We start from the raw sequence: 26,223 nt of genomic DNA on the forward strand, positions 1-26,223 counted from the left end.
CTGTAGTCACATTCTACTACAATGCAGGCCATCTCCTGTGCCAGGAAGGCCCCCGAAAAGCAGGGAACAGCGAGATCTTCTTATTTATGCACGTGTGTAAGAGAGAGGGAGGGAGTGGGTGGTGGACTATGTAGGATGACATCATATAGGAAAGGGCCATAGCTCAATGGCTTTGCATTTGGAAGGTTCCAGGTTCAGTTTCTGGAATCTCCCTCTGAAACCCTGGAGAGCCAATTGCCACTTGGCACAGAAAGCACTGCACAAAATAAACAAGTGCTCTGCCTCATTATAAGGCGGCTATGTTTCATTGTGGTGATCACCACATATGGATTGGTGCTTTCTATACATGGCTAATGTGGGGGCATTGTTAGTGTGAAACCACAGAATCACAGGACTGTAGGGTTGGAAGTTGACCCCCAAGGGGTCATCTAGTCCAACCCCCTGAACACAAGAATCACAGCTGAAGAATCCCTGGCAGATGGCTATCCAACCTCTATTTAAAAACCTCCATTGATGAAGAGTCCACCACCTTTCAAGGTGGTCCATTCCAGTGTTGAACAGCTCTTACCATCAGAAAGTTCTTCCTAACATTTAGTCAGGATCTCCTTTCTTGTAATGTGACTCCACTGGTCAGATCCTACCCTCTGGAGTAGCAGAAAACAAACTACCATATGGCACTCCTTTAAATACCTGAAGATGGCGATCTCAGTGGTCAACTAAGCCCCCCTAGATCATTTTCACATGCACAGCTGTCAAGCCAGGTGTCCCCCACCCTACATTTGTGCATCTGGTTATTCCTGCCTACGTGAAGAAGGAAGAGTTAGCACATTATTATTATTATTATTATTATTATTATTATTATTATTATTATTATTATTACCCTAGCCACTCTGGGCAGATTCCAACATATATAAAAACATTATAAAACATTACACGGTTGTATTACCTCCTTGACATCTGATACCAGGGTGGGTGCCACTACTAAGAAGGCCCTGTAGCTTCACTTTTCACCATGAGGGAAACACCAGAAGGCCCTCGGTGCTGGATCTCAGTGTCCCGGCTGAACAATAGGAATGGAGATGTTCCTTCAGCTATCTTGTCTCTTATTCTTGTGCTTTTTTCTTTGCTGTGGGAAGTACCGAAGATCATGACTGTGCTATGCTAGTTTGAGATCAATGTAACAGCAGCTGGCACAGAACTGTAGGCTTAGCCTGCCTGTTTATCCTCATGTAAACTCAGATGACATCAATAAGAGACCCTCAGACAAAGGCAACAGGTGAACAATATATGAAACACCTCAGCGGGAAATCTGAACGAGGGCCTTATCTAATTAAAGAGGGCATTGCCATGATTACCTGAATATCAGTCTAATTATTATTGGAAAATGCATATTCACAGTGGAGGGTTTTAGGCTAAAGAGTTGATGAGCTGATCATTTGCGGTCATTTAAAAATCCCAAGGCACCCTTTGTATGATGAGTGGTTTTAATCTCAGTATCTTGGCTGGTTTCCAAACATTGGTAATAAATTACATTCCTCTCTTCCTAAATTCCCTGTATTTTACCCCAGAGATGGACAAACTTCCACTGACAGACGAAGGCTTTCATCCACATGAATTGCAAACCTTTAATATTGGTGTTGGGGGAAATGCAAAAAAAAAATCTTCATAGCTTTGGGGAGATGGGGGGAGGGTAGCAACTCAATAGTCGAGGAGTTCTTCAATTTAGTGTGGGAGTTCCAAACTGAGCATAAAGTTTACACGCTCCACAATCATTGCCCTGTTTATTTAAATAGAAAAAAGTTGTTCTACACACAGGTATATTTGCATACAATATTGACCTGCCCCCTCTACTGGAGTTAATGAGGCAGCTTCTCCAGAGACAGAGAGGAGATATGATACCCATTTTCAAATATCTACACCTATCAAAATCTCCTTTCTTGTAACTTGAATCCATTGGTTCGGGTCCCATCCTCCAGAGCAGGAGAAAACAAACTTGCTCCATCTTTCATTTGACAGCCCTTTAGATATTTGAAAATGGGTATCATATCTCCTCTCTGTCTCTTCTTATCCAGGCTAAAGATACCCAGCTCTTTCGACTGTTCCTCATAAGGCTTGTTTTCCAGACCCCTGATCATCCTGATCACCCTCCTCTGCGCATATTCTAGCTGAGGCATGTACAACAGGTAGATCGTGATCTACCGGTAGATCACTGGACGTCTGTGGTAGATCACTGGTAGATCATTGGCTCCCCCCAAAGAAGCTGAACAACTGTGGCTGCCCTTAAAAAAGCTCAACGATTTACCTCCCCCCTGAAAAAACTCAACAACTTTGACCCGGACCCGAAAAACGGCCTTCCTCAGTCCTAAAAATAGCTCAACAACTTTGACCTGAACCCCAAAAAAGGGGGTAGATCACTGCCAGTTTTTAACTCTGTGAGTAGATTGCAGTCTCTTGGGAGTTGGCCACCCCTGTTCTAGTTTGTCGACCTCCTTCTTAAATTGTGGCACCCAGAACTGGACACAATTCTCCAGGTGTGGTCTGACCAAGACTCTTTAAAAGATTTCAATGGACAGGTCACCTGACACATGGGCAGAACAGTAAGACTGTGGTTTTCAGTTTTCTAGTACACAAGGGCATGAGAAAAGCGGGAAAGATGGGTTCTCAAAAGAAGTGAAGAACCCGCTGTGGCAATAACTGTTGAAGGGGACTGTCTTTCTTCATCCCTAGTTACACTTTGAGAATGGCTGAACAATGAAGACAGTTTCCCTCTTTCAAAGCTATCAATGCCACTGTTGGAGGATGTCCTTTTCTTTTAAAAAAAATGAGTGGGGAGGACAAAATTAAAATGTGGGGGAAACAACAAGTGACTATGCCGCCATTCAAGGATTGTTATTAATCTGAGAGATAACTAAAGAGACCGCAGTGTCACAAGTTTCCCGCTCACCCAATTTCCCACAAGATGGAACACACTACCCAGTCCTGCCACAAGGCCGAGACAATCACTTCTGGCTGTAAATTCTCCGTTTTGTCATTCCACAGAAGGGAATGTGACCACCAGCTTCAGCCAAAAGACATGTGCCTCTTCTGTAGACAAACAATTTAAGGTGGTTCAGTCCTATTACCAAGAGGAAGCAGGAGAAAATGATAAAAAGATTAAGGAGGCAATGTGAAAACGCCGAGCGCTAATGTAAAGACTTCATAACAGGGTGTAACAGCTACAACTACCGTACTCAGAGACTGAAGGGTCCCTGCCATCCTGGATCATGAACTTCTCTTACACAATTTTCCTTCCATTGTGATGCCTCGGCCACTTTGAAAGCCTACTCATCTTCACATTCGAAGGATGGCATATGGGAAGAGGAAAGTGGGACAACGAGCTCAGAATAACTTATGTGGCAGCAACTGATGCAAGATGAAGTCTCGCATAGAGCGGTCGTTATTTCCCCCACCAGGTTGTCCTGCAACCGGCGCCTCAGGAAAATATTTGTGGGACTTTGCCACAGCTGCTGTTTCTGCCCTCTGGTAACTTATCACTGGCAGCTTTGCTTTGAAATTGGTTTCAATCTTCTGAGGCATGGTCTACACCAGGAGTAGGGAAACCTCAGCGATTTTCAGTGCAACAAGCCCTACTTGTGGCACCCCACTCAAGAGAGCGTACAGCCACACAACAAAACACCAAATTGCCAGCAGGGGTGCGAGTCAGGACAGAATGTAATGGGAACAGTCAAATGGCCTACTAAGAACTAGATTTGCTGTGAGGGAATTCTATGAGCGATGACAGATGTTGTGGGGCATAGAAGCTGCCTCAGTATGATTGTATTTCATTTCCTGTAGGATTTGGGGGTCCTTCTGAATTAAAAGGCAGGATAGGGATCGAATGAGCAATAACAAAATAGGCTGATCAATGTATCAGGGCTCTATCACCTCATTTACTTTTGTGTGTGTGTGTGTGTGTGTGTGTGTGTGTGTGTGTAAGAGGGGGGAGTGAATTTAGCATGAGGCCTATGGAGAAGTTGTTGATTTCTAGTCTTTGTGTGGAGATGAACAACGTGAATTAGATTTTAGGATAAGAAAGATTTACCTTAAAAGCAGAAACAAAACAGCAATAGCTAAGGAACAAGCAAGAATAGACTAAAACCATCCCAAGCAAAAGATATGTTTTTATTTTTCTCACTGGGGTGCCATCTTGATTTTTCTCCTCAAACTCCACAATGTCTTGGACCCATCTGTGGATATCTGGAGGTACCCTTGCATCATAACCCTGTGCTAGCCCTTAGCAGATAAACAATCTCCGCCAATTTGATCCATCTCTCTCTGAAAGATGCTGACAGAGAACATTAAACAAAACATCAGAAGAAGAAAAAGCAACTGAAGAAAAAAGACAAGCTTGCTTCACATCAGCATCAATTGGCCATGCTCCCTTGACACTTTCTTATTTTCCAACAAGCAAGTCATGGGGTTTCTTGAAAAGAAAAAGAACAAGAAAGATTAGTTATTTTAATGTATTTTCAATGAACAAATGAAGCAATGAATTCTGACTTTCCATGTCACTGTTGCCACACACTTCAATTTATGCATCAGAAGCTCTCTCTTTTTTCCAATTTCTGTGGGAAGGATGGCGCAGAACGGCATCCATAGTCTCTGCTTCCAATCTACAGAAAGATCACAAGTCTGTGGGTCAGGTGAGACCCGTGTCTGGACTGAATGAGACCCCCTATCTGAAATCCCGGAGAGCTGTAGCCAGTCAGTATATAGAGACAATATGGAGATAGATGAACCAACGGCCTCACTTAGTATTCTAGTTGTCTTATTTTATTTAACAAAACTAATATCCTGTCAATAAACCTCTAAGTGGCTGCAGCCTCCCCATGTTCAGCTGAAGGTGGTCTGACTGCAGCCTAAATTGGGGACCCCAATCACACAGCCTACACATGTTCTCTCTCTGCTTGGGAGCCTTAGGGTGCAGAGTGAATTTCATTAAGCTCAATGGGGATTGCTTCTAGTAGACAAGTATAGGACTGCACTCATCAAAATGCGCTGATCTGAGAGGCAGGGAGAACATGCATAACCCCAATGCCACACACATTCCATGCACACGGCATTGTGATGTGCAGAGAGCCCGACTGCTAGTATTTTCAAAGTATTTTGCTTCAGTGCAATGAATCTGGCAAACTGAAGATGCCACTACCAAAACAGGCTAGCAGAGTCCAGCTCTATACAGTGGTACCTCGGTTTAAGTACACAATTGGTTCCGGAAGTCTGTACTTAACCTGAAGCGTACTTAACATGAAGTGAACTTTCCCATTGAAAGTAATGGAAAGTGGATTAATCTGTTCCAGACAGGTCCGCGGAGTACTTAAACTGAAAGTACTCAAACCGAAGCGTACTTAAACCGAGGTATGACTGTATAAGAAGATGCAAAATAAATATTTGCAGCTTTAAAAAACAGTATTTATGCAAAAGTGTTACTCAATAAGCTTTTTATCAGTAGTAGTTCTTACTGTCATGGTGATGTCCACATTCCAAAACAGGAAGGCTCATGAGAATTATAAAGCCACTATTTAAATTTTCCACAATGTCCCCGATGTCCCCGATGCCACATCTCTCTGTGATATTGTGGGAGATTAAAACAGCCCCTATGAGTGGAGGGTATTCAATGTGCTTTTTCAGAATGTGCAAACTGATCTGCAGTGAGTTTCACAAAGTCAGGAGGAAGTGTGAAACAGAAAGAGGTGTGGAATAAGCCAAGTCACCATCCTATGGGATGACACCCAACCACCTTTGTCTCTGAGTAATTCCCCCCCCCCTGACCTTTACGTCTCAGAAGGGACAATTGTGAAAAGCAAATATTTGGGTCAGATTTGTTCCAAGGACTTAAGATGCCTTGCTTTGCTTTCTGTATTGTTCACTCAAGCTTTTATCAACATAATCTGATGGAACATGAAAGCTTCACAAAGGTTCAGACTGTGCCAGATTTGGTAAGGATTTTATCGGAAAATGGAAGAAGACAATGGCGTGTAACCAGTAAGGTAAGCAGAATGAACACAGGTATCTATTTCCTAAAGGTAGTCTGATTCTAGCAAGATATTTCCCGCCCAGACTTTCCATTTAAGGGAAGAGTTAGGGCACCCACATGGGTGGGCTCTGGATATGTGGGACCCTTAGCCCTCCATATCCATCTCCTATGTCAGTGCTTCCTGGGTAAACTTCATGCTTAGCACCCTCAAATGTTGTTCGAGCCAACCACACAAGCCAGAATGACTTGGGTTGCCATATTTCAAAAAGTGAAAATCTGGGCACAAGAGTTGTTGAACTTTTTCTGCCCAGACGCTTTTTATGGGGGGCAAATCCCAGCTATATCTGGGAAATTCCAGGTGTATGGCAGCCCTAAGAATTACCAATGGTCAGGGATGACAGGAGAAAGTTTGACCTCCGAGTACCCATGCATTACCTTAGCCTTTCCATCCCATTTTCTCTGGACCCTGAAGTTGGGGGTCAAAGGCATGCCAGTCTTTAAAAAGGTATATATTTTTTAAATTCTGAATTGATACACCCTAGACAGTACTCACAGTTCTTAAACCTACAAATGAGAAATCGGTTCCTCCCTGGAAACTGACACCCTGTGTTGTGGGTGGGTAAGATTGGTCAGCCACAACAGCTGATTGGTAGGTCCCTCAATGTTGGGGTTCAATCTGGCCAATGGGCACAGTCCAAATGGATCGAGGGACCTATATATTTGCATGCACGTGACTTTCGGCGTGTGCATTCAGAACACCAACCCACCTCTCCCTACTTTTAGGGCTTTGTTGTGCTTGACCTTGCTATGCCGTCATGTGTCATCTGTCATTGGGACAGGGGCACGGCAGGAATTTTCCCCACTTGGCTGATTGGCTGGTGCCATATGGGTTTCGCCTGCCGCGTAGCAAATCATCACAACTTGTAAGGTTGCGGATAGGCTCTGGTTCAGGTGATAGGGATGGGAGAACGCTCTCGCCATCCCTATGTGAAGGGTATTCCGTTAAAGGTATCCAGGGACTCTATGGTTTGGTCAACCCTGTGAGGGGGTTGTGCCCATGCCAGAGTCCAGGGGGACATCTGGGTGGTGGACATAACCTGTTCCCGGCTTTCCGCCTATCCAGGTGTTCACCCTTGGCTGACGTATGCTGGTGCCCTGGGTCAGCGCTATCTGCAAGGGTGCAGGGAGCTAGTCGAACCAGAGCCTATGCAACCACTCACTTTCTGTAATCAATAAAGTTGTGGCCAAATTCTGCCAAAAACCCAACCAAAATTTGAGTCATGTGTGAATTTATTTAGGGAGGAGGTCTCTGGGTCTGAACACGCAAAGTTCCAACATTTCATTTGAGCTTTCATAATCAAACCAAACAGATGTGTAAGGTACAAATATGATTATGATTATTATTTATTTATTTATTATTACCTACTGCACACTTGACACCAGCGTCACAACAGCAACACCAGTGACTAAAGCATGAAAAATAGGGACCTGGTTTCATATAAATGAATTTGAAAATGAAAGGTTTAAAATTGTAGAGAAAGGAAAATTAGTGCATTTCCCCACCTCCCCACACCGACCTCCCGATATAGTCTTAAGGGGCCAGATATGAAGTCCTACACATTATTTTATAATAGAAAATGATACATTTTTTATTTTAAAAAAATCAAATTTTAAAAATACCTTATGCATAATGATTTCATTTGACATCTACAAGCCACCATCATAAACATTTAAATACTCATATATTCATAGCCATATGTGGAGCTATTCTCTTTGCAGCTACTTGGGAGACATTTTACAGAAGTCCCTACACATTATGTGCATTAACGTCAATTAGGTGAACCACCATAAAAGGAAGTGACATTTTGAGAAAATACACAGAAGCCTAAATTAATAACACGGGCTACAATAGAGCTTGAGTTAGCAGCATAGTACTGTACATGAAGCCCATTGGAAAGGATCAGAGGGCACTGCCTTGTACTGAGTTAGTCCATTGGCCCAGCTCAATAGTACCAACACAGGCTGGCAGCAGCTCTCCAAGGTATTCCCCAGCTTTACCTGGGAATGGACCTGGGACTTGTGTTCTACCTCTGACCCTTTCGATGGGAGAGATTCAAGCATATAGAACATAGAATTGTAGAGTTGGAAAGGACCCTAAGGCATCCCCAACCTGCGGCCCTCCAGATGTTTTCACCTACAACTCCCATGATCCCTAGATAACAGGACCAGTGGTCAGGGATGATGGGAATTATAGTCCAAAACATCTGGAGGGCCGAAGGTTGGGGATGCCTGATCTAGACCAACCCCCCGCAATGCAGGAATATGCAGCCGTCCCATACAGGGATCGAACCTGCAACCGTGGCGTTATCAGCACCATGCTCTAACCAGCTGAGCTATCCAGGCTTGTTTAGCTCTTCCTTTTTTTTATTAGTGGGACTTTAAAGTGCACAATTCTAGCTGCATCACACTGAAACATTAAATTAACCTACAAAATGTTGTAGGCTGATCCAGCCTCAGAGAGGCACAAAGGGAAGGCTAGCTAGATGTATTGATATTATTTTGTGCCCTGGGCCTTATTCCTGACGTGTTGTGAATGATACATGAATTGCTTATTACAGGCAACAACTATTATTATTCTTATTTATTTGATATATACCCTGCCCTTCCTCCACAAGAAGTCTAGGGCATCATACAGAGCAACTATAGGTTAAGGAAGAGAGACAACCTCATCCCTAAATGATAGTGTGGGGGGGCTGTCCCCCACATTTTTTCCAATGCATTCCACTCCCTCCCACTTTGTTCCCTCTGATTTTCACTCATGTTCCCAACATTCCTGTCTTTTTTTTCCGTTCTTTTTTCGTTGGTTTCCCTGCCTGCCTGTTCCTGTTTTCTCTTGGTTTCTGAAAGTCCAAGGGCATGTGAGGGGCAAACTGCTTGTGCAGTAAGAGAGGGGCAAGAGAGAATAAACCCTGCATTGAAAGCTGGGGCTTCAACTTTTCCTTGATCTCACTGTTGAGTAGCCCTTGCTTGTCCACCCAGCTGTAAACGGATGCTTAATCCACTGGGATTAGGAAATCAAAAGGCGACTTCACGCGGTGAGCCTCAGTATACTGCCCTGTGTTCTGCTACAAAGTCGTAGAAACTGTCTACCTTAAAACAAACCTACCTCATGATCTGGAAGCATTGACCTTTGGTCTGATGATATAAGGAGGAGCACGTACATTTCACAGTAAATATATTCACATGGGAAGTCACGTCATCTGAAAGCTGCAATCCTAAATGCTTACTGTTTAGTTTGCAATCTGTTTATTAGCCTGCAACAACGCCTTTGGACTTCAACCCGAGATCTTACAAGTTTTTAAATATCGAGAGCCTTCGGTTCATCAGTTTTAATGGGTCTACCCTTGAGTGTGACATGTGGGTGGGTGTATATTATTGCCCTGCCTTCAACCCACATCAACTGTTTTCAGTTCCTCCTGCTGTGCAGCACCCAAGGCCAGTCCAAATATGTCTTTATGGTTGTTTACAAGCCATCGAATCACCCTCGGTTTCTACAGCTTTCTGGAACAGCTTTCCTCTCCTCAGCTATGCCCTGCTCTGAATTATTCTCATTTCCTTCGTACGTACTATTTCAGTGCAGGGCCCAAAAGGCGAATGGGAATGTTCTTTTAAACATTTTCACCGAGGCAATTTTGTAATAGTAAACAAGCAAGATACTTTTGCTGTCACCGCAAAAGCTACCCACCATGGCCTTGCAGACAGTCCTTGCATTCCAGCTCAGCTCTGCATTTACTAGAAACTTCAAAACAATCCAGCCTTGAACCATTCGAAGAGTCCCCATTTATATGGGTTTTGAAAAATGTCAGCCGAGCCCTTGTCTGGTATCGCCCAAGAATGCCAGTCTTTCTATTACGAGTAGCCTTTACTCATTTCCAGGAAAGTAGCCATGTTAGGGCCCTTCCACATAAGAGGTTGATTGTGGAATTAATTGGTGTCACTCAGGGACTTGAGTTTTTTGCACCATCTAAATGATGCCGCCACCTCAAGATGCCAGTCTTTACTTAAAATAAAAAAAAATCTGCCTCTGAAAATTGTAAGAATTACCACCCCTTCTCCATGCACACATACACAACTGTCAATGCTGGGAAAAGTCCAAGACAATGACTTCAGCATAATGCATGAGTTAACAGTCATTCCATCATCTCAGCTATATTGTTCTATGAGCTGTCAAGACTAGACCATCCAAGTGTTCCTATTTCCCAGTGACAGTCTCGGATTTACAGAAGCTGTCCCAGTTTCTGATTTCATCCCATAATGTCCCGCTTTTCCTTAGGAAGTCCCTATTTTCATCAGAGAAATGTTGGGGGGCATTGTGTTGTGTGACACCCCCCCCCCAAATCAAGGAGATCAGTAACTTTACAACCTTTAAAAGACAATTGAAGGCAGCCCTGTATAGGGAAGGTTTTTTTAATGTTTAAAGGTAAAAGTAAAGGTACCCCTGACGGTTAGGTCCAGTCGCAGACGACTCTGGGGTATGTAAGACTCAGGAGACATAACTGAAAACCTGATGGTCTCTGGCACATATGCATGCTTGCCGACAACATTAAAGAAAGAAACCTCAGTAGCTCTCCAAAAAAGCAAAATTAAAACCCTCCCAAAACACCTCTCCAGCATTTTAGCGGTGGCACGCACCAGGGATAATGACTGCTCTTAGTAAATAAGGACAGTTGGGACATATGTCAAATAGCATTTCAATATACACGTCATCTCACCCTTAAAAACAACAACAAACATTTCATTTGGTTTTCATGAGCAATTTACATTTCAGTTGAAGTTTCTGAAGAGGAGCCCTTTGGCACAGAATTTGCAAGAGAAACGCTGCAAAAGGTATTTCTCCCTCTCAGGGAACAGAGGTACAGGAGCCTTCTCTGTTCTGCCACTCCAGAGACATATGTTCTGCTATCCCACCAGTTATGAAGTGATTATTAGAGTGGCACAAACAGATATTTTTTTTAAACTAAGTGAAGGTGCTATTTTCTCAGGTTCTGCGAGAACACACACACTAATTTTTACCCATCCAATCTGTTCTCTAGGAGCTCAATGTCCGCAGGGTTTATGAGGCCATCTTAGGTGTTGGAGTTTTAGCAACTTTTATAGGGTGCTACCTAACAGTATAAGTTTGAAGGGTAGGGGGAGAAGAAGTGGAAGAGAACAATACAAGTTTAAAAGTCTGTGGGGGAAACAATTTAAAAACGAATTTGAAGTTATTCACCCAGACTTTGCCTTGATAACAATACAAAGCAAGCCATGCTTTAAAAGACAACTCTCTGAGGAAACCATGAATGGTCAACTGAAGCAGGGCCTCTGATTTATTATTTCAGATACAGTGGTATCTGTTGACGAACATTTCGGTTTTCGAACACCCTAAACCCGGAAGTGAATGCTTCGGTTTTCGAACACGTCTCGGAAGTCGAACATGCCACACGGCTTCTGCATTGAGTTTTCCGTACTGAGGCTTCCATATTGAGTTTTCAGTTTTCGAACGTTTCAGAACTCAAACCATCTTCAGGAACGGACTGCATTTGAAAACCGAGGTACCACACTGTATTTGTATAAACCTTAATATTCAGAATTTCTAAACAGTGTGTCTAAAATCATTTTTTATAAGAAATATGTTGATTGAGAATTTTTGACATAAATTACAGTAAGAATCAGACTAGTGTACAGAACAAGAATAGAAAAAGCAAGAGGAGAAAGAGAAAGAGAGAGAAAAAGAGAAAAAACTGTAAGGCCCTTTATCATATTTATCCTATCATTTAACCACACGCAGAGAGGCAGACTCTCCCATCTCCCACCTGTGAGCCTATTTCTTCTCCCTGAGAGACCCTTTCTTTGCACCCTTTCATGCCAGGACCCCCCCCCCTTCTCTCTCCGACTGTCCCCTTACCGTGCATGTCCTCTTCAGTCCAATTTAAAGGACTCCTCCCACCCACCCAAAAAAGCTTTTTAAAATAAATGTTTAATACAGAGAATATGAACAATTAAAATTCATCATGGGAAAGGACCCACCAACTGTTAATGGGTTTCACATTGACCAAATGAATTAAACAACTATGAATTAAGAAGCTGTAGAAGGGGTTAAAGGGCTTGTTTTGTTTCTATGCGATCGGGTAGTTTACGAAGGCGCAAGTAAATAATAATTTTAAAAGTTGGCAACACCATTTTTAAATGCATGCTTTGACCTGTCACAAAGGTTTGGTTGCAGTGGTTAACAACAGTGTCCTATAGCTATAAGATCACCACAAACCACCTTTCTCTGGACACCCCATAATTTGTAAATTTGGTGCATGGACACACACACCCCTTCAGAAATATTAGAAAGGAATCTGTTCTTTAAATGGGCATTGGAAAAAGTCTCTCAAAGTTCTCAGAGGCGCTACTGCACCATATTTGATGAGCAGTAGGGTGCACCTTCCGGGGGAAATGTGCCCCAAATTGATTTTTCACTGGGTCACAGAGTTTAAAGTCTTGTCGTTTGCTCATTTTTGTCTCCAGAGATAGGACAAAAGTTGTTCCGGGGCAGGGGGACACGCACACCCAACTTTCTGACTTTTTAAGAAAACAGTGTCAGTGCATCTGACAACCGTCTATAGAATGAAACATCCTCTCTGCTAGAGGAAAAAGTATTAAACCAATGTTTCCAGAAATAGGTATTGGTTTGCACTGAGACAAATATACTTACCACTTCCTAATAAAGAATGTGCAAGGAGCCAATCTCTCTCTCTTCTGTTGAAACACCTCCGCACCATCTTCTTAGAAAATGTAACCACATGTGCTATCAAGCTTCTTGAACTGGGGTTTTAAATACAGTGACGGAGCGGTAAATTCTGAAGTGTAGAAGCTCGTCGTGACGCCCCCATAGCCACGTTCCCAAAGAGAGTCCAAAAGATGCAGGCAGCTGCGTTGATCCAAATACACACACACACACAAATATACACCCACCAAAAAGCAGCAGTACGTAGCATAATAGGATCAGCTCACAATCACAGAATAGATGTTTATAGAAGAAATTCAGCTCGAAAGACAAATGGAGCTTTAACAAAAGCTGAAATGAAACCTTTTGATTTTAATTAGAAATGGAGACAATCTTGCAGAGCGGTGTTGCCATTTAAACGGATAACCTGAAGTAGGGACCCCATCAAAGGAAAGGAAAAAGTATCTAGCCTCTGCATTAATGTTTTCCTCATTCTCTGGCTTCCCTCTATTCCGAAATTTACTAGACTAGTCTAGCAAACTGCTGTGACTGCGAGAAGGATCCAGCAGAAATACTTTTCATGAAGGTCATGCTGTGGGCACATTTAGCATTCTTAGCTAACAAACGCTGGGCTCTTCCTAAGCCCCCAGCATGCTTGCTGAAGACGAGAGCCCATGAAGTTATTAGCTGCTATCACTGATCAATGACCAGTGGTGGTACAGTGGTGGAGACTTAGGCAGACATAAACCTTGAGATTGTTCAATGGGAGTTTCTACATCAGCATGATGCCTGAGGATCCCCCGGGACCCTCTTGAAATGGCTGGAAGTTATTGTGTGTGACACTGGCGTTGGAGAGAATGGCCTGCTAATCTAGGCACTGTGAAAGCAGAGCCCCAAACAACAGAATAGGCAATTTGTCCCAGAAACTATTTGGACGGGTGCTGCAATATCAGCCCATCATTTACTGAACTTCATAAAGGTAAAAAATGAAATGAAATGCAGCATTATAGCCACAGAGAGTTTCCTGCCTCAGAGCAACTTGTTCTATTAGCAATTCTAGGGAGATTTTGGAGCGGTTCACAGGCAGACAGTGGCCATGTGCATAAAGTCAATATGTTTGTGGAGGGTCAGTTCCAACAGCCAAGTGGACATGTGGTCAAGAACAAGGGTTGCTGCCACAATCCCACTCCTTCATTTGTGTTCAGTGTGCCTACAGTCAATGCTTTAAAAAGGCTTAGCATGTGCACCTTTAAAATACTGTGATGAGCTTGTGGGTGCTAGACTTTTCCTAAATCCCTAGGACCAATAGGTGCTAGAATTCAATTAAGCTTGGGTGTCAAAAGCTAATTGGGAGAGGCTAGTCTCCTGTGTGAGATGATAGCTAAACCTGTGTGTATTTGGGCTGTGTGTTAAGCCTTTTTAACCCTCCAGAATTAGCATGTGTGAAAAGCTAACTTCCCAAACTGTGTATTAGGCACTTCTAAATCTTAGGGAATCAACATGGGTTAAGAACTAATCAAGGCAGATTAATTTCCTTGTAGGTGGTTGCCTGGAGGTAATGACCCATCAGCACACAGCAATGACATATGTGTAAATAAACCATATGCCATTAAGACATCAGTCTCTGCTGTGCCTCACTTTCCAAAAGGAAACATAGACCCTGGTAGGCGTGCCTGGTACCACTGGAATCTCACACTGTTGCTGATATTGGGGTGGCATGTAACAATACTTTTGCGGGAAATTTATTGTACTTAATTTCACTTCCCCCAGTAACTTTAGAAATATTTCTGCCAAAGCAAACATTTTTGACTGAAATTTACGTGTTGTAAAAATCTGAGGAATAATATGCATGGTCCTTGATTTCAGACATTGAACAGTGGAACTAAACTTGTTCTCTTGGAAGTCTGTAAGAAAACAGCACTGTGCTTTGATGCCTGAGAGCACACAGGCGCTGAACAGGAGCTCACCATCACCGATATTAAGCAAGTGCAATGTCTCTGGTGGGTTCTTTCCTCCTCAGTCTGCCAGGACTTTATATACAGAACAGCCTGGCCTACAAAGGATGCTTAGCCAGTCTTGAATTCTCAGATTGCTGAAAGAAACAAGAATTGGAATATTGAGTAGGAGGGGGGGCAACCCACCACGCTGTTTCACTGTGTGTGTCCTCTGTGCAATAAGAAGGGGGCAAAACATCTTTGCAAATTCAACGGAGCTATGATACATGTACATCCTATCTTGTCAAAAAATGTTCAGCAGTTTGTGTGTATGTGTGTTTGCAGGAGATTGCTAGAGAGAGATCTGTCTCCGCACCGTTTAACGTGCTTTGCTGTTGAAGCAGCAGATATCCTTGATTAATAACAAAAGGGTTTTCTCTTTCTCCCCCCCCCCCGCCTCTTAGGGATCAGGATCGTTTCCCACCCTCTGTATGCAAACCCAGCAACACAAACTGTGTCCATTAGCATTTCAAGGAACTTCCTATTAAAGAGCGGCAATAAAGCTCCTCTCCGTGGGTAAAATCCATTTTGTCCTCTCTGGTGACATCTGTTCTAACTTCTCAAGCCAAAAAGGAAACCAGATAATGCCACAGAGCCTTTTGATTTACTGTATTGGCACTTGCAGCAATGTGTCGAACTCTTAAGGCATGTAACCCTAGTGGACGTACATGGCTGTGTCAATGGGAACATCTGCATATTCCCACCACATAGTGTGAACGGAAGGAATTCCAGAACTCCCTTCCCCGGCTTTTCACACTTCACATTTCCATTCTTGCTTGGTCTGCTGTTGGACAAAATGCATTTTAAAACACCACCACTTTTGCTGTGTACAGTGGAACCTCGGTTTGGGACCGCCTCCGTTTACGAAGAACTCGGAGAGTGACCGCTGCGGACCCGGAAGTATTTACATCAGGGTTCCGCGCGCGCAGATGCGCAGAAGTGCTCTATCAGCGCTTCGCGCACGCGCAGAAGCATACCTTCGGGGAGCGACAAACTCGGGGAGCGACCGGCTCCCCGGAACAGATCGTCGTCGTAAACCGAGGTACCACTGTATAGGCTGCTGGTGGTTTTCATACCCTCCAACATTTATCCGATGAAAATAGGGACATCTATTATTATTATTATTATTATTATTATTATTATTATTATTATTATCTGACTGGGTTGCCCCAATCACTCTGGATGGCTTATAAAAACATAATAAAACAATAAACATTTAGAAAAAACACTTCTCTATACAGGGCTGCATTCAGATGTCTTCTAAATGTTGTATAGTTACTTATCTCCTTGGCTTGGGGGGGTTGCATAACTCCATACCATCCAACATTTCTCTGATGAAAATATGGGTGCCCTACCATGCCCCTCTACCATTTCTCCAATGAAAGCAGGGACGTCCTGAGGAAAAGGGGGACATTATGGGATCAAATCAGAAACTGAGACGGCTTCTGAAAATCAGGGACTGTCCCTGGAAAACAGGGACACTTGGAGGGGCTGGCTCTGAACCCCTCTTTCCCCACAAGTTGGCTTTCATTCATAAGACAATAAATAATAATAGTCAAGCAGACGATCAGCCCAGATGACCAATTACCAAATGGTAACTTGCTACAATACGTATGCAGATTTTACAAAATGTTGGACTTGAATGGTAGCCTGCACCGACCCAGAATTATTATTTTTCTTGGTGTGGGGGGCGGGGGCAGAGAGACATGGGAACCTTGGTATTTATACTTCAGTTACAGACGCCCGAACAATGCAGGATGAAAGACCAAATTTAAAAGGTGCAGGATTCTTACTCCTTTATACCATCTGTGTTGTATAGGCCTTAGCTCTTTTACATTGGTCATCCTGGGAACAAAAAGCTGAAAGCAGATTCCAGCAGTTTTTCCATTCACTATTCATTCAGAGGTTCATCAGCTCCATATGGATTCAGCCAACTGCTGTGTTAAATCAGAGGCCTTTCCCAGAATTGACATGGTAATGAAGTCATGGTATTGCTTGCAGAAAAGGCCTCTGAAGGTATTCTACTCTTCAACAAACCCAGCCTTTTCACCCTATTCAGTCCCCAAAATAGACTCAAACCATTCCAACATCTGTGAACTGGGTTCTGGCCTTTGGGTGAACGATAGGTTTTATGACACCAACACGTTTTAAGCACTGGTTAACAAGATTCCTACATGGTCCTGGGAAAACGCAACAGATTCCAATGTATGGGGCACTTGCTAATATGTACTGCATCCCCTTTTTATTCATTTGCACTCAAAAAACATATTTTAAACCTCGCACTTGATCTGTCACCAGAGATCTTCGGTGTCAGTCTTATAAACATTGTCTTTGCTAAGGAACACTCTGAGGGTTGTTTTTTTAAATAAAAAAAAATCAAAGCTGCCAAATAGTTTAAAGGACAAATAGTTTGAATGACGTTCTAATAGCTAATGAACCAGTGCCCTTTAATCAAGTTGCAAAAAAAGTTTGAATTCAGACTGATCAAGCATAAGGGAAATACATGATTTCGTAGTACACTATCTGCAGATCAGGCAGACCCTGATCAAGAGATAGTGATTATTAGCTTGTGAAAGCACATTTCTGCTTCTCCATCACCCGCTGGATTAGTAGCGGCACATGCAAAAGCCACATGTGCAAAACCATGTGCAATGCATGTGGTCCACAATGCTAGATCTCTCCCAAGAGTCAAGCAGATGCCTGGGTCTTAAGGCACTCGGGATTTTAAAAGGTGAGCACCAGCACTTTTGAACCGAGCCCAAATGCTATGCAACAATTGCAAAAATGCAAATGTAACATACAGACAGCTGCAAATTATGACAACTGCTTACTGCTGCACAAGAAAGGGCTAATAAGCACAGACGTGTCTCTCCCCCCACCCCACCCCCACTTCTTTTTCTTTGCTTTTACAAAGTCAGTGAGAGGTTGGGAGGAAACGCTCTGGCATTCATGAAAGGAAAGACACATGCACACAGGTGTGGTCGACAGATGGATCTTGCATAGTAGATTACTCAGAAAAGTTTACTTCCCATGATGTAATTCTACTGCCTGAACATTAAGATGACAACTGCTGAGTCACACAGAACTGGCCAGTCCCATGTGATCCTGCGCTTGCAAATTCTTTAAAGTTTAAAGTACAACCAGATAGAAAACTCAAAAGAACTTTGCTTTAGAAACACCAGCAAGGGACAGAAGAGGTGGTCTGCGTGTCACATTAAACCACTGTTTGCTTAAAAGCAGCCTTGGCTTCCCCAACTGTGGTTTGCTTGAAAGAAACAAATCACAAATGCTGTGTCATGCACAATGCTAAGCCAACCTCTGTTTCTCCTCCTCATCCACCTTACTTTCTGGTATAGCGCAAGCAGGAGCAGGGAAGGAGCAAATCAGGACACTGCTCTCACACATTATACTAAAAATTAAAATAAATATGACATCTCAACCTGGTCTCTGTCTTAAACATCATGAATTATACTGTATAGCTGTTTTCCTTATTAAAAGAGAGGAGAGAGGGAGAGAAATGAATTACATATCACAGACAACAATTGAATAGTACATAGATTTACCCTGCATAGTTAAGCATTCAAAACAATTCTGCAAATTTTTGTGCGGACCACATAAAGGTTGTCTGCAATAAAGGGTGTTTCTTTTTTTAATGTGAATAGCTGGCTCTGGTAAATCTGCCCCTCATTTCTCAAACACTTATGTTTAGTTGAGGTGGCCATGACAAAACAAATAGTTAAGATAAGCATCAGTGGGACACATTAGCTCAGTTGGTTAGAGCAGGCATCCCCAAACTGCGGCCCTCCAGATGTTTTGGCCTACAACTCCCATGATCCCTAGCTAACAGGACCAGTGGTCAGGGATGATGGGAATTGTAGTCCAAAACATCTGGAGGGCCGAAGTTTGGGGATGCGTGGGTTAGAGCGTGGTGCTGGCAATGCCAAGGTTGCAGGTTCGATCCCCGTATGGAACAGCTACATATTCCTGGACTAGATGGTCCTCAGGGTCCCTTCCAACTCTATGATTCCAAGAGAGGCACATTTCTGAGTCCCACCCCACCCCCACCCCAAAAAAAACCCATAATTTCAGATACAATAGTGCATTTGCTCTTTGCTCTCGACATTCATTGGGTTAGGCACCCAATTAGCACTGAATTTCGGAATACTCATTCCTGGCTTTGGTGCCAAGAAAATCGTGATGAAGGGCGAGTAAAGATATTGGGTCTACAGCAGGAGATTCTTTCGTGCAGTCTTGGTGTGTGAGGCAAGAACAAACCTTCTCAACCATAGTTTGTTAAGGGGCTTAAGAAATATGTATCCTATGGTACAATGTTGGCTGAATTTTCTTTCTAGTGTTAATAATGCTGCCTTTACATAGCTTTAAAAAAAAATGCCACTGCCGTATTTGGAATAAGTGAATCAGCCAACTGAGGGCATCAGAGACTGTTTAAGTCCCATACAATAGTCTGGGAGCTTAGCTTCTTTCAGCAGCTATATTTTAAACATGAACCAACCAAATGACTTTTGTTGCTGTGCCCCAACTTTTACCTCTGGCTGTACTCATCAATGCAAAGTGGCCCCTGAAAGGCTGATCAGGAAGGAATGTGGCCCTCAGGACGAACATTTCCTCCCCCCTACTCTAACCCGGTTCCTGAGAGGGAAAGCAGGAGCCTCCATTATGCCACCTGCCCATGAACCATGTTGCAGATGGCAATTGTATGACATCTTCACACATCACAAGAGGGGAACACAGTGTGGATGTGAAACATGAGCGTGGCATCCCAATGGTTGGTTTCCTATTAACTGTCGGAAGAGAGAACGAGATTCCTGTGTCCTCGCCCACATCCTTGAGAAGAAACCAGGATCTTCCTTGTCATCACCAGTTTTCGTAGCCTTTGTCAATATGTAAAAACTTTACAGGCTCCTTTGATAAACAGCAAGGCAGCTCTTTCATAGAGTGTTGCAAGTTTCCAGGGATTAGGGTGAGCAATTCTCCTATTGTTGTTGAAAGCTGCCAGCAGTCATACTCAACGTTAGTCAACTGGTCCAAGCACATTGCAGAGCAGGAACTGGGATAGAGTGGTTTGATCACAAAGAACCCAAATAGAGGATGAAAGAAAGGGAAATAAGGTAGTATTTGTAGACAATATATATATAAGCTTCTCCCCACCCCCCGCGGCCCATTTTGCTTAATTTATTGCATTGTTTTTTGAGTTAGGGTACAGTTTCCATCCATTTTCTTTCAGCATGCTTGCCTCCCTGATGGCCGGCCCCTGCAGTACCTCCCATGCAGATCTTTTTAAAATGCTAGACATCGACTTAACGGGGAAGGATGTTTGAGAGTTATTAAATGGAACAGTCTCCAGGATCAGGGAAGGAGTTGGATCTGACAGAGTTCCCAAGCTGCTTATACATGTCCGTGTGAATAACATTCTTATTAATCTGTTAATTCTTGACTCAAGATGCATTAGCACGGAGACAAAGAAAAAGGTTAGCCCTCTCCTCGCACAGCCTCGGGCCTTGTTTGCTTATCACACTTCGCTGCACCACCTCACTGAAGACAGAGCAGTGTGTCTTCCTCTACCGCAAACATAAATAGTCACTTGGTTTCGGCCTTGGTTGTTAAGAGAGTTTGGATTCTCTGCTGCAAATTGATGCTAGCTGAATCCACTTCCATCCTGCATCTCACCTGCATTGCCTGGCTTTTTGAAGGCAAAGGAAGCTGCTTTGTGCAGTCAGACCTCTGGTTCATCTAGCTCAGTACTAACTACACTGACTGAGAGCAGCACTTCTCCAGATTTTCAGGCATGGTTCTCTCCCAGCCCAACCTGGAGATGTTGGGGATTGAACCTAGGGTTTTTCCAAGCAAGGGAGATGCTCTGCCACTGAGCTAGTCCTTCCCACGAAGGCTTCATGAAGCATAACATGTCAAAGTTGAAGTTTCGATCCCCCTATGGAACAACTGCATGGCAGAGGGTTGGGCTAGACCAGGCATCCCCAAACTGCGGCCCTCCAGATGTTTTGGCCTACAACTCCCATGATCCCTAGCTAACAGGACCAGTGATCGGGGAAGATGGGAATTGTAGTCCAAAACATCTGGAGGGCCGAAGTTTGGGGATGCCTGGGCTAGATAATCCTCAGGGTCCCTTCCAACTCGACAGTTCTCTGATTCTATTCTCTCTCTCTTTCAAGAGAAATAGTGTCTCGATATTTTTAATTTTTTAGGTGTAGAAACAAAACTCATGAAAAATGCTGCTGTTCCCTATCCCGTCCTTTTTGCCACATTTGGTTCATTGTGCGTGCCTAATCTAATAGCTGGGCAATATCAATTCAGTGGTAGACACATATTCAGAAGGGAAACTTTTTTGCCAAGGGGATTGAAGACCAAACTTCCCCATGGAATTCCTGCCTTTTCTCCCACAGTTCTGTATCACTCTTTGGAACTCTCGGTGACCAGATGTAGAGGCTGTGGCCTCAAATTAATTTGCAGTGGTGCTTTTTTTCTTTTCTTGGGTTACACAACCGCAAAAATAAGGTCTTGTTCTGCATCTGAAAGATTCTGGGGCTTTGGCAAGCCTCCTAAGGAAGGGAACATCAGGAGCATGGGACAAGGGATGTACACAGGAGTTTCAGGCCTAATGAGCACAGCAACTCATCTCCTGCAGGTCTTGCCCTCATCTCCTTGCCCCCTACTGAGACTGAAGGTTTTGCAGGTTCCAACCCCCCACCCCAATAATGAAGAAAAAACCTTGTTTACCAGAGGAGAAGTAGCCCAACCACCAGTAGGGTTGCCAGACTCAATAGAGGACAGGACTTCTGTGCCTTTAATTGCCCTGCTCTCTTTTGAGTCTGGAAACCTTAAAGAGAAACCAGCAGACCCTTTGCTTGGAAATTAAAAGGGTCTGCTGGTTTCTCTTTAAGGTTTCCAGACTCAAAAGAGAGCAGGGCAATTAAAGGCACAGAAGTCCTGTCCTCTATTGAGTCTGGCAACCCTAACCACCAGGAGCTCTTTCAAATCTCCTTAACCTTCCCACCCCCCAGAATATATATGCAAATGTTTATGCAACTATCAAAAAATGGTGATTGGATACTGACGAAAGGAGCCTAATTGATCTTTTGCGACTATTGTACCTTTAAAAAAAACAAAAAACTCTGCCATTCCCAGCATACTACATACTGAATTAACTTCAACTTTCCATCGGTCTAGTCTGGAAGGATCAACCGGGGGGGGGGGGCACAATAAAAGTAGACTACTGCATTGTTACATTTCTGCAAATAATCCAGTTATTCCACATCTAAGACAGGAATCATTTTGAATTTGTAAGCCTGAGTTTTAAACCTCCTGGAAATAATTGTTTCCTACAGAGCACCCCTGAGCTGTGCAAGCATGTTGCCATGAGCCAGGATTGTTGAAATTATATGGGAACCCTGCAGGCAACAGCTGGGTCCTGCTACATATTCGAAAATGACTGATAATAAGCACCGTGGATACTCCCCTAATACCAGTAATAGCAGTGTCAGTTAAGTCACCCCACCGAAAGCATGTGTTTTACGTTACTCTCCATTCCTGACTTGGTGGGTCAGAATGGGGGGCAAGTAATGCCAGTACAGCAAACTTCCAAGTTTACTGAGAATTAGCTCATATATATAATCTGGAGGTCTCAAACTTCCCCTAAAACTTTAAGCGATGATGATGATGATGATGATGATGATGATGACTGCGACATAAACAATGCAGGGCACTTCATGCAAATAACCCCACCCCTGCTGCTAAGTAAGAAAGGTTGGCTCCCCCCTCAAACAGTCACCTGGAACACATTTCCAAGATCTCCTCCATCCGCCACCCCAAAACCCTCCGACGAAATTAAAATGGCATTCTATGATCCTCATTCACTGGGGTCCTGCCCCTTGAAATCCGTCACCGAGGCTGTGGTGAACAGCATAGGAAGACGCTTTTCGAAAGAATCGGGAGGTATTATTTTCAATTTAGTTTGTCCTATAATTCCACGAGCTGGTATCTGCAAGCAATTTTCCAATAGACTCCTTAGTCTATCCCCACCCCCCCACCCCATAACAACTATACCTAGTTGTTAAGAGGCCATTTTGAGGATCCTGTGTGTTTTTATATGCTGTTGTATGGGTCGGGCTCTTAATACGCAGATCAACTTCTCCTCTTGCTGCAGAGGGTGTGGCACAAACCAGATTAAAACACTCTACACAAGAAATGTTTAAACGCCGCTGCTGCCGCTGCCTCATGAATTAGTGAAAGGAGGGTGTTCTGGAGGCTGGGTACTAGCACTGAGGTGGCCTGCTTCCAAGTGACAATCTTGCAAAGGACTAGCAGAGTCTCCTCTGAAGATCTTAAAAGATCGACTTCGTCTGCACTGGGGAGGCTGCTAGGTCCCTGGTTCCAGGTTACTTGTGGCTTTAAATGCCTGTAGCAGAACTCAGCATCCTCAGCTGGTAGAGCACAATCTCAGGGCCATTGGTCCGAGCCCCGCATTGGGCAAAAATATTCCTGCATTGCAAGACTAGAGGACTCTAGAATTCTGAGATTCTATCCTCGGAACTCCATATTGCACTAACTCCCTACTTTTGCTATTAGAGTTTTTGCCATACGTGGTCTTAAGGAACAATTTGATGCATCTCAACAAAGATCTGGTCCATCATCTCTTTTAGACTGGTCTCTGCCAGCATGTTGGAGAATTCTTTAAAGGTCATCCATTGGTGGTCTTTTTTAGCCAGTGTGTTTGGTTCTTATTGCAAGATCAGGATCTCCCTTATGCTGGTGGGGCTGTGGAGACACATGGTGGAGTCCATAAATTTTGGAAACAAATTATTGCAGAAATCAGATTCTAGGCCCTACTCTATGTGTTTTATCTGTTTTTGGTAAAGGCAATGTGGATCTTATATGTAAACAGTTAATTGTATATCTGGCAGCTGCTCATTTAGTAATCACTCAGGGCTGGAAAGATGCTTCATGTTATACCCTAGATAACTGGTTCAAGAAAGTGATGTTCTCTGCTAATTCACAGACATTGACATGTAATCTTTGTGTTGCTAGGGGTTACGCCAGGCCAGGCATAGACAAATTCGGCCCTCCAGATGTTTGTAAGTTTTTCGTTTTGGTATCCATTTTGAATTATGGTGCTGGAGGAGATTCTTGAGAGTCCCATGGACTGCAAGATCAAACCTATCCATTCTGAAGGAAATCAGCTCTGAGTGCTCACTGGAAGGACAGATCCTGAAGCTGAGGGTCCAATACTTTGGCCACCTCATGAGAAGAGAAGACTCCCTGGAAAAGACCCTGATGTTGGGAAAGATTGAGGGCACAAGGAGAAGGAGACGACAGAGGACGAGATGGTTGGACAGTGTCTCGAAGCCACCAACATGAGTCTGACCAAACTGGGGGAGGCAGTGGAAGACAGGAGTGCCTGGCGTGCTCTGGTCCATGGGGTCACAAAGAGTCGGACACGACTAAACAACATCCATTTTCTAAAACGTTCTGGTAAAGTATTGGTTCACTCTGTCTGGAATAAAGATGGTCTATGATACATGGGGGGGAGGGACATTGGAGGTCTCAAGTTACTGCAAATAGCAGTAACAAAATAGCAACATATTCTGAATCTGAACCTTGCTTCTTTTTCTGCAGGGAAGCCAAACCTTTAGAAACGAAAAGCGCCGCGGTTTAATACGAAACCCAAAAATTTTCTCTTGCAAATTTACGCGCGCGCCCCTACACACACATCTGGCTCTACTCTGCCCGTCAGCCTTGCATCAGCTCGGGCGGCGTAGGCGTCTGCCCGCCGAGGAAGCCGCGGCCTGGTCCGCCTCCCCTCCCCGTGTGGAACTGGAGCCACCGGCAAAGTTTACGCAGAGCAGCACGCGACCGGCGTGTGGCGGAGTTCGCAACAGCGGCGCCTGGTGTTCCGCATAACCGGGCGCAGAGGCGGGGGGCGGCGGAGGGAGGAGACACGGAGGGCGGGGAAACTGGGGGGGTGACGTGGGGGTGGGCGGTTGGCGCGCTTGTTACCTCGGGGATAGGCGGCGTGGAGGAGTCCAGAAAACTCGAGGAGAGGCTTTGCTGCGCGAGGGCAAAAGGGGAGCCAGAAGTGGGGGGGGGGGGGTGTCAGCCGTGCGCATAGCAAGCAAAGGGGTGCGCAGTGCAAAATAATAAAATGAATAAATGAAATGGAATATAAAAAGAGGAAATGAGTCGGCATCAAACTTCGAGGGGGACGAGCGTGAACGAGTTTGCGCATCTAAGCAAGATCACCAAAGTGAAGTGGGGGGGGGGGGAGAGATACCGCTTGTGCATGCAGCTTCGTAGCGACGCATTCTTTCTACCACCACCCCTTAAATAAAAATAAAGGCAATTAAGTTGATGGTGAGGACTCTGAATTGTTTTCGAAGGTGTCTCTGTGCCCCTTTCCCACTACTCTGCGCCCCGTTACTCTCTTTAAAAGAAAAAGGCGGGGGATAAAAGCAAAGAGCACAATGTGTTTCTTGTTACGCAGCCCAGCCCGGCTTTCCCCTTTCTCTTCTTCTGTATGGGTTACATCGTAATATTAAGCTGCAAGTTTAAGTTCTGGACAAACAATCTCTTGTTGCATCTCTAGGACGCGGGGGGGTTGATGAATTCCCACAGATGATGTTGCCCAAACAGTGATCGGCCTGTGACTTGATTTCAAGCATCATGATAGCTGGTTGGTGTGTGTTGTGTGTGGAAATGGAAGGAGGGAAGTGGGGCGGGGAGGGGAGGGAAGAGAGGTCAGTACAGAAAAGCGCTTTGAAGGGAAAAGGCTGCCTACAGCAGGATTGTTTCTACAAGCTAATTGTACTGAGTGCAGCTGCACAAAGCTGGATCAACAGTAATAGAAGGCGGCGCAGACTTCCTGACGCCAGCCCTGCAGAGCTCCCACCAAACACTGGCAATTCCAGATTGTTTTCCAGACCTTATCTCTCCCTAGTTAATTTCTTTCGTTCGCTCCAGTTTTGTGACCGGAACAAAAGTAACAGCAGAATCCTTTGTGAAAGCGGGGGGGGGGGGGGAGCGCTGTTCGAGATCAGTGCACTTCACAGATTTCTGCAGCAATATTTCGCAGGCATTCCTCTCTCTCTCTCTCTCTCTCTCTCTCTCTCTCTCTCTCTCTCTCTCTCTCTCTCTCTCTCTCTCTCTCTCACACACACACACACACACACACACCACCACCACCACCCCAGCCAGCGCGCGCGTCCTTCTCCCCTCGTTTTCTAAAACTTTTCTCTCTTTGAACACATGGGCAATGCGATGCAAACAGTAAAAAAAAAAAACCCAGTTTGCAAGTCACTGCCCTGGTTGTAAGTTGTACAGGGTTCACCCAACCCCTGCCCTGTGCAGTTCTCGATCTATTTACAGTGCAAATTCTAAGGCATGTATGCATACCCAAGCAAACCTTTTTCCCAGGTAAGCGCGTGGAC

At 44.2% G+C, this 26,223-nt stretch overlaps 1 long non-coding RNA gene and 1 other non-coding gene across 8 annotated transcripts in view; both read right to left on the bottom strand.

Annotated features, from left to right (window-relative positions):
- The window catches only part of LOC118082406 (uncharacterized), a 110,919-nt gene extending 92,116 nt beyond the window's left edge, over positions 1 to 18,803 (bottom strand). For 5 of the 7 annotated variants that reach the window (XR_009557307.1, XR_009557304.1, XR_009557302.1 and 2 more), the window contains exon 1: positions 947 to 18,803. This is a non-coding gene — a long non-coding RNA (uncharacterized LOC118082406). The remainder of the gene's footprint in view (positions 1 to 946) is intronic. The other 2 variants (XR_009557306.1, XR_009557305.1) reach the window with 2 other exon arrangements.
- On the bottom strand, positions 8,346 to 8,419 carry TRNAI-GAU (transfer RNA isoleucine (anticodon GAU)). Its single transcript has one exon. It is a non-coding gene; the product is annotated as a tRNA-Ile (tRNA).
- Positions 18,804 to 26,223: the final 7,420 nt, after the last annotated feature.

This window comes from Zootoca vivipara, chromosome 3, assembly GCF_963506605.1.
Source record: "Zootoca vivipara chromosome 3, rZooViv1.1, whole genome shotgun sequence".
NCBI lineage: Eukaryota > Metazoa > Chordata > Lepidosauria > Squamata > Lacertidae > Zootoca > Zootoca vivipara.